This window comes from Meleagris gallopavo, chromosome 8 (genome assembly GCF_905368555.1).
Source record: "Meleagris gallopavo chromosome 8, MGAL_WU_HG_1.1, whole genome shotgun sequence".
Classification (NCBI taxonomy): Eukaryota; Metazoa; Chordata; class Aves; order Galliformes; family Phasianidae; genus Meleagris; species Meleagris gallopavo.
Window position 1 is genome coordinate 1,631,973 of NC_139411.1, and position 13,554 is coordinate 1,645,526.

At 42.0% G+C, this 13,554-nt stretch overlaps 1 protein-coding gene across 1 annotated transcript in view; it reads left to right on the forward strand.

Moving 5' to 3' along the window:
• The first annotated feature begins 1,083 nt into the window (after positions 1 to 1,083).
• RASGEF1A (RasGEF domain family member 1A) overlaps positions 1,084 to 13,554 on the forward strand; it is a 151,091-nt gene continuing 138,620 nt past the window's right edge. The window contains exon 1 of the mRNA XM_085229570.1: positions 1,084 to 1,264. The gene's annotated coding sequence lies outside the window, so the exon portion shown is untranslated. The remainder of the gene's footprint in view (positions 1,265 to 13,554) is intronic.

Genomic DNA, 13,554 nt, shown 5'->3' on the forward strand with positions numbered 1-13,554 from the left:
ACCATTTTCACTGAGCTCTATTATGCAGCTAATCAGGAATCCACACACAACTCCAGGTGACTTCCAAGAGACCTGGACCTCCGTGGAAAGACATCCTACATGCAGTTAGTTCACCCTAATGATGCATTCCTCATACAGTGTACCCATTAATACGTAAAGCTCATTAACAGAAATGGGTCTGTGTCCATAGAGAGTACAAATTAAACACTTCTGTGCATGTTCTTCATGCTGTTTGCTCATGGTCTGAAGGACAAAGCTCCTGTTCATAAGGCCCTGCAGTATTGGGTGTGGAAAAGAGAGAGGGACTGCTGCAGTCACTGACATTTTCACTTTTCAGTCAAGAATGCATACCGATTTCAGCTCTCCCACCTCCATACCTTACTTCTCCCAGATTTTGTTGGGAATTGAAATATGTACCAGTTAATAGAGATTAAGGCCATCACATTCATGCTGCAGAAGATACAAAAAATGAAATACCACCCTTTGAGAAGGAAATAGGTTTGGCAAACATTCAGAGCATCTGAACATAACATGATGTAGAGGTCCTTCTGATAGCCTTAAGATCCTACAGCAAAAATATTTTGAGTGAAGAGCCTTTGAGAGCCTTCCATACCCACCCTGTGACAGAGAATACAAGCTAGCAGAGAGCTGAGGGAACCTAAACATTTCTTCCCCTCTCCCATCCTATTGTGACGCACAATACTTTCAGCAAACACCAATTTCTGTGGTACTCATTCGCTAATAAATAAATAAATAAAAATCAGCCGTATAAACTAATTGAGAGAGAAATACATGCATGCGAAGGGGGCGAGCAGTAAAACATCCGAAGCTGTGCTTTGGCTATCCAGGATGACCAGACCGGAGCAGCCTTTCCCCAGTACGGCAACAACTTTTCATCCTCAGGACTCACTTCGGGAAACCCAGGAAGGGCGCTGCCCTCCGCACCCAAGGGCGGCCTCCGCGGGGCGAAGCAACTTTCCGCGAGGACGGGCGGGCGCTCCGCACGGCCCCGCCTCACCGCCTCCCCCCTCCCGGCCCTCGGCTCCGGCTCTCCCCCCTCCCCACCTCCCCCGCCGCCGGCTGCGGAATGGGCGGCTCTGGCTGCGGGCGGCCGGCGGCTGGCACACGGCGGAGGCAGCCGCAGCCGGTGCGAGGAGCGAGCCCACCCTGCCGCTGAGGATGACGCGCGGGGCACCGGCGCTGACCTCTCTCGTGCCGGCCGCGAACCGAGAGCAGCCGAGGAGCCGCGCGGGGCGGGAGCACGGTAAGCACGGCGCCGAGCTGCCCGAGCGGAACCGAGCCGTCTTCGCTACGCTGTTCAGCCTCGGGAGCCTCCCGGACGGGACCCCCTCCGGCTCCGGTTACGGCTCGTAGGGCGGCCGAGAGCTCTGGTGCGGCAGCCTAACCGGGTGCAGAGCACAGAAGGCGCAAAGCACCTGCTGTGCCTGCAAGGAGATGCGCTTTGCGCCTTCTCCGTGCTGGCAAAACGCCGCAGCCGTGAGCGGGTGCACCTCTGTCTCTTATGCGTTACACAGTGCTTTTCCGCTGCAGCTTATTAAGAGTGGACTTTCAAACGATGCGTTTACGAATGGCGTGGGAAATTGCTGTGCTAGAAAAAGGAGTCTGGGTGCAAGGACGGGGGCTGGTGCGCTGACAGCTACGGGGAGGGCAGGAGGTACCTGCGGGCAGCCACGAGCAGGTGAGGCGGTGGGAACTATTTGGGCAGTGACGGACCCCTCCCCTTAGTTATTGCCCCCCATGCAGTCTCATAAATGATTGTTTCAAAGAACCTCCAGCAGTCGGTAGGGAGCTGCGGGAAAAAGCAGAACTGCTTCAGCAGGCAGCATGGACTCTACCTCTTATTCTGTTGGGAATGTGGTACGTTCCTTCCACTTGAGAAAAGGAGGAAGCACGGACCCGTGTTATTTCTAACCGTACAGAGGCTTTTGTGCCTCTGTAACTTGTGTTGTTTTTAATTCACCTGACAAAGGTATCCCATTTTTTCCATGGGAAGTAGCTCGACATTGCCCTTCTGAGAGCAGGTCGCTGCCACTCTGTCTTTAAGCACTTGGTGCTCCTCATGCTGTTTAGTTTTAAATTTGTAGCTATTTACCGCATACAAGCTCTTTTTCACTTGCTACTGTGGCACACGCCATCATCTCTGGGGTCTGAACAGCTATTTTTGACCCGTCTGGCTGATGTCTAGAATACAAAATTAACCTATTCACAAGTTGGGTTTTCCCCTCTCTCTTCAGAGACATCATTATACTAGCAGTTTTCATCAGTGTGGCTCCTTCCAGGTGGAATCTTGGTCTATTAAGGCAATCCGTGGTGATAACAGTTTTTGTAACTTGGCAACAAGAGCTTAAAAAAAAAAATAAATCGTGTTATATCTATCACACATGCAAACCTTGTATCATGCTGCCCCATACTCAGCAAATTAAACCCTGGAGGTAACCAATGCTTTGGTCTCGTGGACCAGTTGGTTGAATATCATTAGCTTGGCTTGATGATTGTCCTAATTACACAAGTCCAAGACTGCAGGAAACAGCTGCAAAGTCAGCACATGTGCAAGGAGCTGTCTGTAAAACAGCAATCCGTGCTTTAATTTCAGGCTTCTTTGTTGCTACATGGGTTATTAAGGAAAAGTATGGCTTTTAATACAGTTGTTGGATAAGCAGTCTGGCTATAGTTGAGGTGCTATGGATTGGTGCATGGATATATGGAGCTTATCTTTTGCCTTTTTGTGAAGGTTCCTTTGTAGCACAGTATTTTTACTTCAATAAACAAACACACATTTCCCATTCTGTTTAGCTGTGAAGCTCTTGGCTCATATTCATTTACTGGTGAGCTGGGAGCACATCAAAAGGATAATAAGTTGTGTTGTTAATGCAAAGAGGTCAATGCAGTGCTTCTATCTACTTCATTCCTGCTAGGTGATCCACCAGCAGTCTGACTGGATGTGCTCAGGGAGACAGCATCTAACTCTTACATAGCAATCTCAGTAGAGAGCTCCCCTAAGACACAGGGATGCATAAGGCCAGTGCTCTGATTGGGCCTAAAAAGTCTAAAGCATCCACAACCTAAATCCAAACCTGTAGCTATCTGGGGTCAGGTGGCAGCTCTGATGGGTAGCAGGGCTGCCCCAGCTTTGGGAACCACATCTTTCCTGGCAGCTCACCTTCACAGTGGGGAGGCAGAAGCTTTGCTTGCTATGGTTAGTTAAGTGGATTTAGTTTCACAACTGATGTCATTCAGAGGAGATTAAAATTCACCCAAGTTCTTCAGCTTAAAAAATGAGCTTAAACAGAAGCTGCTTCGCTTCAGTTCTCACTTATTTCTGTAAATTTCACTTGAAAGTAAAACTCTATGCAATAATGAAGAGCTCTAAAATCTATCAGGTTTTATAAATCAGACACACGTCAGCTCTTGATAGCAACTTCTAGGAAGGTATCTACTTGATCTCAAACACTTGATCAAGCATGGTCTCCTGCACACAGCTGTAGAAACACTTGCAAAATTTCATTCTCCATTGCAAACTGCACACTTGACCGCTTTCAGAGCTCCCTGTTGTTGGCTCTGTGACTCAGGCAGCTGTTGCACAGCTCATTGCATGCTGAACAGAGTCAAGATTACTTCCTCCTCATTGCACAGTATTTAGTTAAAAGGTGAAGTGTCTACAGGTAACATTTCAAACAACAGAAAGGTATTTTTCAGTTGAATAGTACACAAGCAGTAGTTATAGAACAGTGAAGATTTTGCACACTTGCTATTGCCTTCCAGCAACTACTTGGAACACAGTCACAAGTTAAGTCACAAATAAAGGTAAAAGCTAATCTTAGTCCAAGGTACAAGTCTTCATAGAGACAAAAGTAAGGCATGTACGCTATGCAAAACCCGCATCCAGTCCCTCATGGCTGGAAATTACATTTTGATGAGAGCCATTTGACAGGACAAAAGTAATGGTTTTATATTAAAAGAGGGTCAGTTTACTTACTAAATGTAAGAAAGATTATGGAAGTGATGAAACACTGGCACAGGATGCCCAGAGAGCTGTGGGTGCCCCACTGCTGGAGATGCTCAAGGCCAGGTTGGATGGGGCCCTGGGCAGCCTGAGCTGGTGGGTGGCAGCCCTACCATGGCAGGGGGTTGGGAACTGGGTAGGCTTTAAGGTCCCTTCCAACCCAAACCATTCTTTGATTCTATTAGTTTATTGTTATTATTATTTGAATATCAAGGAAGCTTTAAAATTAGGAATGAATGAGTGAATCAGATGGATGGTTATTATTGCTTTCTTTGCCTTGAGCTTTGGTATTCCTCATCAAACCTGACCATACTGTTATCAGCGTATATACTCCATTAGCATTTAAATCTTTGGCCACACGCACCAGTGAAGAGCACAACCAACTGAACCATAGAGGCCTACATAAGAAATGCATAACGGGTTTGGAATGTGTGTCAAAACCTAATGTATGTATCAATTAATACATGCACTGCAATCACAGCTGAGTTTTAACAGACTTCGTTAAAATACTGTCAGGAGCATTCTGTTCCTGTTTGATTATTTTGTTGGGGCAAATGATTCTTCCATGAAAATCTGTATTGTTTAGTTATTTCTAAGAGTGCTATTTATAAAAGATAAGAGACAGTAGTTTCCAAGGCATAATTTAAGTTCCTTCTTACACAAAGTAAGAACAATACTGTGTTCAACACAAAGTACTTTTTCCCGTATTTCTGAGCTTTGTTTTTTAATTTGGACTTGTGACAGTTGATGTCTTCCAACAACTGAGACATTATAAAAATATATTTTTCTTCTTCCTTTCACTAACATTTGAGAAGTCTCTTCACTCAGTATCAACTTACTTGTCTGTTTTCCTGTGATTTTAATTAAAATTTCCAAAATAAGGAATCAAGATATACTAGGCATGTAGTTGCTTTAGTTTTTGAGGCAATATGGTTATTGAGTTATTGGCTAGCTTAGGGATACTGCATTCAAGAAAATATACACAAAGAAACTAAGTTCAGAAAGGGAAACCTGAGAGCTAAGAGTACATTTTCTAAAGCACCACCAGTGGATGATACATCTTAAACTGATCTTGGATATAATATGCATTTTTGGCTATCCTTGACCGGCTGTACACAGCATTTCCTTCCTAATTCACCACATTAACTGCATGCACTTTCAAAAAAAATATGCTTATTCTGAGGACACCAGCAATGCTGAGTACATTTAGCAAAGCACCTATCAACCAAACAATTCATAGGCTGCAGAAAGGAAGATAGCATAAACAGCAGGGTTACACAAAGAGTGAAAATCATCCAGGAGCAGGTTTTACTAATACAGCTACTGAAACTGTTGATAAAGAAGAAAGCTTTGAGTCTCTATCAAGATGTGACTTGAAACCATACAGCAAAAGATAGATTTATGTACTGCAGACGTACTGGAATTTTATAGGGCAAGACCAGTGCATCAAGATTGACAAAGGCACAAACAAAGTATGGTGGAAACAGCATGAGACTTAACTCTAAAAAAACTTCTTTCCATCTTTCACAAAGAAAGAACTCAAGTTTTTTCTAGGTACCAGACAATACACATGAGCCTGTGTGCTGTGCCCATGTACGTATGGCTATCTGACAGCATAACAGTGCCAGGGGCTAAAACAGCAAAAAAAAAAAAACAAAAAAAAAAACACCACAACATTCCTAAAACAGAAATACAAGTGCAACTTCATAAAGCATATTTGGCCATTTTGATCAGCTTAAATAGGCATTCTCACATAAGTAGAAGATGGAAGTTTTGAGCAGTCTAGCCTATCTTTAGCTCCTAAAGCTGCTACAAACTCCTCCTTGCTTCCAAACATCCTCACAACTTTTCCATTGTTTTATCTACTATACCGAATGAGAATATATTAAGTAGGTACCTAATGAGATGAGAAACCTTTCTGATTAGGGTGCAGGAGAGCATCTCTCTTCCTCAGTGTTAACCAGCATTTAGCAAACCCACTCTTACGTACTCTTGTGACAAGTCCAAGACTAGAGTTTCAAGTACAAAAAGCCCACTTAGGTGTCCTATAGCTGCTTTGATGGTTCTAGTTACACAAAATAGTACAAATGTATCTCCGCCTCATTCCCTGTAGTCTTGCAACCAACGGACACAAAAAAAAGCAATGAGTGGACCAAAGAAAAGACATACCAGAATTCCCTGTTCTGCCTTTTCGGTCAGTCACATCTTCCTTTTCTCTTCTTCCACATCCTCCCTATGATGATGAAGCCAAACAAACTCCATTATACCATAGGTTCTAAGCTGAATTACCCAATCTAGAAATCACCCTGTAAATCTTCACATCACAGTTCAACTAACACCTCCAGACCTTGCTGCGTCCAGAAACAGTTGAAATTTCCCTCCTGAAGGCAACCCGGATTGCTATGCAGCAGAACCCTCTCATCTACTGCCCTAAAGGCTGTGACTGAACAGACTTGTGAATATATAAAACATAACACAAAGACGAGACAACTTAGGAGTCATCAGGAACTGCAGAAAACAACTATTATGAGGGCTGCTTTAAAAGTAATGCCTCATTTTATTATGTTGGCCTACCACGTCAGAGGCACACGTTGATGGTATGGCAGTAGAACATGAACCTTCCTACCAATATTCCATTACATTCTGTTGCTGTGGCAGCAAAGGGGCACTCTGACAAAATAGTGTCTGACATGGAAGTGTGTATGAACGAAAGGTGTGTCATTTCTCCATGTGGAAAAACTAGCACCCATTGATATTCATCAACACGTGTATGTTTTTGAAGACCAAACAATGGATGTGAGAACAGCGAGGTGGTGGGTGGTGCATATCAGCAATGGCAACAGTGAACCATCTCCACTGGTGCAAATTTTTATGACTGCTGCATATAGCCTCTTGTTCATGGCTAGCAAAAACACACAGCTAATGGTGCTGACTACGTTGAAAAGCAGTGTTTTGTAACTGAGAATTTGCTCTCTCAATTGGTGTTATTGTGCTCTTTGTAATTGTTGTAGTTTACATGGAAATAAATAGTAGGCATTACTTTTGGAGCAACCAACGTACTTCACAGTTGTGAGCTTCATTATAAAGGAACGGAAGCAATATTGAAAAACACATAGTTGTAAGAAAGCCAAATAATTCTACATCTAGTTTCTTCACCAGAGAAATGGAAGAAAGAGTTAATTAAAACAGCAATCTGTGGTCTGAAATATTAACCTGACAGCCATGTTTATCTTCTGTGAAACGGCTTTAATGATGCTGTTTATGCCTTTACATTTTTCTCATAGTTTTGTTCACTATTCTCTGTTGCCACTAATATTATTACACTTTCAGTATTACTAATAAAACAATTACTGAGCCTTTCTGCTGTTTAATGGGTTTGAAACCTCCAGAGTTGAAAATAATTAAGTTGGATATTTGTGCTTGCAATGAAGTTTGATATTTGATAAAAAAAGAAAAAAAAGCCCTAGCAAAGATCCATAATAAAGCCAAATGGGACTACTGAATAATCGAGTCCAACATCCAGTGTACCACAACAATCGCATAATTACATTCAATTTACCTGTGCCAAACCTACTATCTTGTATAGATACATCTTTTGTTATAAAAATAGATGCAAATCTTGAAAACACGAGCTGTGGATGCAGGCCTTTTCAACTCCTGATCACAGTAAAGAGGGATCATTCCCAGCTGCCTCCATGCATAACTCACACCAGCCCACCCTGTTTTGGAACATATTACCACCTAAGCGTGGGGATTTGATCTCAAAATGTATTTCCCACAAAAAGCTAAAAGAAACTTTTCAAAGAAAGGGAAAAGTGATGACTAAACATGAGCTAGGATTCAATACAGATGACTGGCATTTTACCACTTTGATATCCTCCCCAAGAAGTTGTTAATAATTCCGGAACTCTGAGGAGAACCTCAACATCATTTAATTTCTTTTTTCTTTTGTTTTTGTGCCTGAATCATTGAACTTTTTCTTCTTCACACTCTTCCTAAACACGCTGTAAAGGGGAAAAAGAACACCTGCTAGGTTTAACATAAATCAAAAGTTCATCAGTGCTGTACCTTAGAAGGTAGATGTCAACGATAATTCTCTTTGTCCACTGTCTCTCAAATGGAGCGGGTAAAGTTGTTAGCAGCCGAATTCCTACATGCTGTTATGGATTCCAAAAATGTGAAGACAACTCAGGAGAGACAATAGCCCTGGCAGAGCATTCTGGTAGGATTTAGTGACAGAGAAAACCCAGCTGCCTTAGCAAGACCCTAGATTCCTTGAGCAGCTTGAAAAAAAACATTTGCAGCATTGCTTCTGCTGATGACTACATGTACACAACAAGGAGAAAAGGCAGAGGTAGAGTGGATTGGCAAATGAAGGAATGAAGTGGGAACAGAGAGAAGAAAAAAGGGAAGAGTAAAGAAAGTAAATACAAATGGCATGAAATAAATTGGCAAATACAATTTATAAGTGGTGTTACAGATGCCCTCTCTCCCAAACAGATTTGTCCTATTGTCAACCCCATACGTGGGTACTAAAATAAAAGTCTTGAGATGCAATCTTTCCTGCAAGGCATCTGCACCTTCAGCCCTTTTGCAGTAAAGACAGGTGTAACATCTGCCAGAGGTCTCCAGAACCAACCCAGCAGATAAAGAAGACTGTTCTCAACATCCTATTAGTATACAGCTGCATTACAAAATCAATTCAACATCGTTCATAGCTTTGTCAGTCATCATTCTGAAGTACTGCAAGACAAATGGATTTTCTCTGTGGCAGTGGAATAGAGAACATGAATTCTGAGTTTTCTGGTGTACAGTTCAATATCCATACAGCTGTCTTGTCAAATCAGCAGAATATATGGTGCTTTTTAGACTCCCAGTGCTAGTATACAAGAGTGAGCATCCAAAAGCAGCAGGGACAGGGGATTTGGCAAAAAGGAAAGACCTAGTGAAATTTCAGTATTTCACTGAAATACTGAAAACGTGGTGCTAACATCTCCTTAAAATACTGAAACGGTAGAAATCTGTGGACTGCTGAGGAAAAGAATTAATGAAGGGAGTAAGTGTGGATGCTACTGCTTCACTGGTATAAAAATTGAGGGCGGTAGAGCTAGGTAGGGATTTGGGCTTCACCTACTGGGACTCAGAGCTATGCTAAATCATACCAACCTCTTTCCCTGAATACCTTTGATATGCTAGACCCAGGCCTCCTACGTTGGGTATCCCGCTGGGAATGGGTAGTTCTGTGATTTTACTGAGCACTTTAAGAAAGGAAAAGTCCATAGAAGAACAACCAAACGTGTATGATTTAATCTATCATGAAGTCTACAGTTGCTAAATAACAGCATATCCTCCGATCTGTACTCACACAGCATCTAATATCCCTTTCACATACCACTTGATATGTTTTGACGGCCAGAAAATTGTTCCTCCACTTGAACTTGGGAAACAAATTATTTTCTGTGGTGAAAATGTAAAAATAACAAGGCACAGCAGAAATATCCCAGCCCTCTTTCAAAAATCTACAAGCACAATGGTAAGTACTGAAACTGCTCAGAGGGTGGGGACCTAAATGAGTTTACTGCCAAATTATCAGTAACCGATAAGACAGCATGTGCTCTAAGTTGTTTCTCCAGAAAGACTCACAAACAAATTTATAAAATGTAGCTTTTATCTTATTTCACAATTCTTAACCATTGCAAATAGTAGAGAGGTCTTCTTGTTTTTTTTTCCCCTTCTTCATTCACCATTTTCATAGTTCTACTGACGAGTTGTCAATGGTAAAACCATAACACCAATCTAAGTAAAAACCCTTTTTTTATATTGACCTGCATTCACAGTTACAAGAAGTGCATGCAGCCTTTCTGGTGCATGGAAGCTCATTTAATAATTTTAGAAATTTAATAGTTAAATAATTTTCTCCTTCTTTATTCAACAGTAGATGTTTCCACGACACAGTAGCTCTAAGCTGGGGGCCATGACTTTAGCCTTAGACAGGAGTAAACTTGGCACCATGCTTAGTGGCTTACCGCAGTACACTGTTGAGTTTGTGAGCTCAGTGGGAGACTTGTCCCCATGAGCTGTTCTGAGCCCTGCAGCTTGCTCCATCATGGGCAGTGTAGCATTATGGTATCCTGCATGGGCTGTGGACAGGCACCAGAGGGAAGGAAATCAAGTTGCACGTGATGTGTGCCAGAGAGGGGGGTGGAAGAAGCTAGGGCACAAAGTTGCAGATCACCTACTCTGGAATGTGGACCCATGTCCCAGAAGATGCATCTCAGCCTACTGCAATTAGTCCCATCTAATTGCATTTGTATAAATACAGGGCTTTCAGTACCCGGCCCTCACCTCTCATCATTGCTACAGTCCGACTCTGTAAATTGCCATCTCTTGCCTAGGCCTCTGTGAATACAAATAACTAAATATGCCTGCAGTAAGCCAGGCAGCTCCTCCAGGGTTTTAAAGGTCAATACTTTCTTAAAAAAAAAAAAAAAAAAAAAAAAATCAATCTATTTGTAACAAACTACTAGAAACTTCCAGACTAAAAGCGTGCTTAAATGGACAATCCAATGGGGCTGCAGGGGGGAATCCAATGAGAGAGTTTTAACAACACTCACACTTGCCAGTTTTCCTATTGTCAGAGGGCCTAATACAAGGGAATTCTGAAGATTAATTCTGCTCTTTTCTAGGAAGTCACCATTTCATCATTCCCTATTCACAGCTTCTCGCATACAATAGATGCTATTCACGAGTGACTACTCAGGTGCACTGAAACAGGAAAAGTGTGTAGGCAATAGCAGAACAATGGCATTTCACTGTGTCAGAGGGAGCAGGCACTGTGTTGTGCGGAGTTGCCCTGAAAAGAAGGCTTGCTTTCACAGCTCATTCTGCTCTCCAGCTGTTGCTGCTAAAGTCATAGCTTTCTTTTTTTTGTTTTTAGAAAAGGATTGTCTGCATTCAAAAGAAAGACCGAATTTTACCCCTCCACCATTTGTATTCATGTTTGTACAATAAATAACAGAATAAAATAACTCACCATTTGGTTAGGTAGCTGTAATGTATTTAACTAACTATTTATAGGCCTAAACTTTCACATTATAATGAGAGCTACTCAAGCTCGTTGAAAACAAGCATGGTTGGGAAATGCTTTTGATTCAAAGGAATTTAGATAATTTGATTTCCCTTTGTGTTTCTCAGTGTGACCACAAGCAGCAATAATCCACAATAACCACTGCCTGAACAAAAAGATAGAAAACCTTTAAGCAAAGGTTATAGCAGGTTATAGCTCACACAATCTAGAATAGCCTTGAAGAGCAGCAAGAAAATAGCTGCATGCTTTGTCCTTGGCTAAGGTTTTCTGAGGCACCAAGGCAAGCCTCAGCTATTCCTTTGTAAAATGGGCTGGCAGAAAATAGGCTAGGGAGTCATGCAGGCCCCACAGGAACCTAGCTTCCTAAAATTAGGTCAGCACCGATATAAAATTAGATTCAGCGTTCTGCTGACCCAACCAAAAGGAGGAGGAGCAATTTTTAAATCAAGAATTCTTCAGGGTAATGTTAGAAGTCACCAAGTTTGGGCCACAAACTTGCCCAGGGTTGGCTGCTCTGTTCTGCCAGCATCCGCTAGCGCTCGTTTCAAGCCCAAGCACAGATAAGAACTCAGAAATTAACTAAGAGTGCCAAAATGTTTTAAGTTAAAACATGCAGTATTATTTAGACAAATAATTAAACTCTGTACTTCAAGGGCATTCAGTGCAAGAGTTATCTACTGGAATTAATTTGTCAGCTAAATTATCAGGTGAAATTGCTTCAAGTTACTCAAAGTAAGTATTCAAAGCACAGTAAAGTCAAGATTGTAATTACAAAAAATACGACATATCAACCTTGGAACACACAGAACAGTGCTCTTGAACACTAATTTCCTAAAATCAATTCTAACTATCTCTTGTCTCTGAAGATCAGGAAACAAAAGTGGTGAGCAGGAAATGCTCCTCTCCAGTGATGAACGATCTGATCTTGACTTAGAGAGTCATACAAGCATAAAGACCAGAATGGAATAATAACTGAGGAGAGCCCACAACAAACACCAGCCAGTACTACCTTCTTAGCATTTCAAGACCATTTTGAAATTATGTATTGTAAACTTGTTTGAACAACAGGATCACTTTGAGTTGGTAAGCTAAGCTGCATGCCTACCCATCCCTTGTCACTAAGGTCACCTACACTGCAGTACCTTTTCAGAGGTACTCCACAAGTTTGGCAGGAAATCATTCAGCCTGAACCTACCACAGACCCAGAAATTCGGCCTTTGTTCTTTGAGCATCACACTATGCAGCAGAAAGTTCTGTCCAGTATAAAGATCTGTGCATTATCTTCCTTGGGCCATCTACTATTGGTACACATCCATAGTTAATGGGAGGTTGGGAAATTATCTCCTGGGCTGTTTGCTTGGAGCAAACTGGGATGGAAACTTAATAGTATTGTGAAAACTGTTTACCTGGAGCTGTAAGTTAGAGAGCTCATACAGCACACCAGAAAGTTTACAAACATTGGAGTAGGAACCACTAATAGGCCACCTAGCAGTGAACTTTTGTTATAAAGATGCTGATTAATGGAGGAGCTCGTCATATCCTGACCTAGCTTTGAGATTTTACCATACAACTTAAAATCCAAATGAACAGTTAAGTTAGTTTTCCTTTGGGTTCTCCAGGGGTGGTACAGCAGTTACTTGCAATGCTGATACTGCTGCATCCAAAATCACTTTTAAGATATCAACAAAATTCTTATGCAGGCTAATAACCTGGTGTTCTCCACATAGTTCCTGGTTTCACAGAGACAAGCGCTTCCTTAGAGAGGGAACCCTGAGTGACAGTTTGTGCCATAACCAATTCATACAAACAGCACAACTCCCACATCACATGTATGTGCAGTTATTGCACATTTGGCGGTCTTAATGAGTAAGAAATTGCTAACATGCATGCTGTTTTGTGATAGACTGCTGTTTGTTCACATTGTTCTCGGATGCGCTGGGGATCTCAAGTGCCAGTTGTGCTTACTTCCCCAAACTTTTTGTATTAAGAGTTTGCCAATCTGCACGCGCTATTTTGTGGCTGATTAATTTTATAGATTGTCCTAGGTAAGAACTCTATGACTTGCTGAATTCAATATCGGTTTTAATCAAGTCTAGTTGCTAGATAATTTGAAAACACAGGGTGCCAACTTCATTGGTTGCTCTCCCTACGTATAAATAGATCAGAGAATCACAGAATTGTAGGAATTGGAAGTGATCTTTGGAGATAAGTCAAACATCTCTGCTAAAGCAGGTTTTTTACAGTAGGTTACATAGGAAAGCAAATAGGTGAGTTTTGGAAATCTCCAAAGGGAGAGACTCCACAGCTTCTCTGAGCAGCAGTTCCAGTGCACCGTCATCCTCAACGTAAAGAGGGTTCTCCCCATGTTCAGATGGAACTTCCTATATATCAGTTTGTGCCCATTGCCCCTTGCCCCATTGCTGAACTCCACTGAAAAAAATCT